This window comes from Trachymyrmex septentrionalis, unplaced genomic scaffold (assembly GCF_001594115.1).
Source record: "Trachymyrmex septentrionalis isolate Tsep2-gDNA-1 unplaced genomic scaffold, Tsep1.0 scaffold37, whole genome shotgun sequence".
Taxonomy (NCBI): domain Eukaryota; kingdom Metazoa; phylum Arthropoda; class Insecta; order Hymenoptera; family Formicidae; genus Trachymyrmex; species Trachymyrmex septentrionalis.
The window spans coordinates 8,001,937-8,003,669 of NW_017305536.1; positions in this window are offsets into that span (position 1 = coordinate 8,001,937).

A 1,733-nucleotide genomic window follows, 5' to 3' on the forward strand; every position below is an offset into this window, starting at 1 on the left:
TTATTTTCTCTTTCTTGTCTAAGTTTAAAAATTGGATGAAAAGTTCTCCTCCTAAGTAGTTAAGCCTCTGTTTTAATCCATTAATTTGATTGATTAATAGTTTCGTACTGTTATCTTGTCCAACTATATAAATAATTAAAATAAAATTATTAGAATATTTTTAAGAATTATGTATACATAAATAATTCGAATATATCAATATATTACATAATCGAATTAATATGTTACACAAAGTTATTAATAATCGAAGGTACGTGTATGTAAGACATATATATGTATGTGCAATTATCTTAAATTTTTAAACATGTGTAAGATAAAATATTTTATTTGAGATTTTATTAAAATCTATTTTTTAATGATATATATATATCTTGTAAGATAAATAACATACTAGTTAAAATAGTAAATTTTAGAGCCATTTTAGTTTTTTTAATTCTTCGTTAATCTCGTGCAAAACTTTTTTGTTCTTGTCTTCTACGTTTGATCACGACCACTTCGTTCGTCAGCTGAATTCACTTTGTCTATTCGATAAATAAAACTTAACGGCTGTTTATACGAAAATGTTTATATTTCTTTCTGTTTTCAAAATTCTTCTCTTGTAAGATGCTTGTAAGACCTGTGTCGATTTTGTTTTGAATGCGTATCACGTGACATATCTTTTCGCTCATCACTTTAATTGAAACGAATCAAATAAAATCATCTGATAACAACAGATTAGAGATGAAGTGCAGATTTAACGGCACATTTACTGATTTATTGTTGTTTTAATTATTTTGCATAATTTATAAAATAGAATAATTTAGATACTATTTACTCTTTAATTTGATACAAACAAAATAAATGTAATAAGTAAAATAAACAAATATAAATTAATAAATAATAAAAGTTTTTTTTTAAACTCAATAATTATCTAAAAAAGTTTGTATATTTTATACATTTATATACATATCTGTATATATAGATTCGAATTTTACGTGATTTCTTTTTATTTGATACGTAAATAAAGCCTATGTATCGATCCATTTTGTTGCAATAAGTTTGTTACAAGCAGTATATTATCAGAGCACTTATACATCAAAATATTTTAAATAATAATTTGTATCTTAATAAAAAATAAGATAAAAATGACTCGTAATGTTTAAAATAAAAGAAAGCGAGATAATGAAAGTTCTATATGGTAATTAAAGCAAATTTTTTAAAGTTTAATAATTAAATAATTAATCACATTTGTATTGATTTTCTAATACACTCTATCCCGTGTTCATACTGTTCAAAAGTTGTGTAGTATGATTTTTAAAATAAAATTAAGTTCGTATAATAATACTCACGTTGTGATATTTGAGTGAATCGAATGGAAATAAAAATAAACCAAAGTTACATGTAAGAAAGTTTCAAATTCTGAGTAATTTATGTTAGGTTTGCATATTTACAATATATTAAAATATGAAATAATTTTTATTACACATTGCATATCAAATTATTACAGAATCGTAAAAATATACATATCATTAAACAAATTTTATCAGGTATTACAGCTATAATACAATATCGCATAAAAATAAATTTTTATTACAAGAGAATGATATACATTTAGAATTCGTAAAAAAAGTGAAAAATTTTTTGCCGGCGATTTAATTTTCTTAATGAAAATATCGAGATTTTATGTATATTTTATATATACATATTATTATATAATAATAAATGTATTATATAATATTATAATATTATAATAT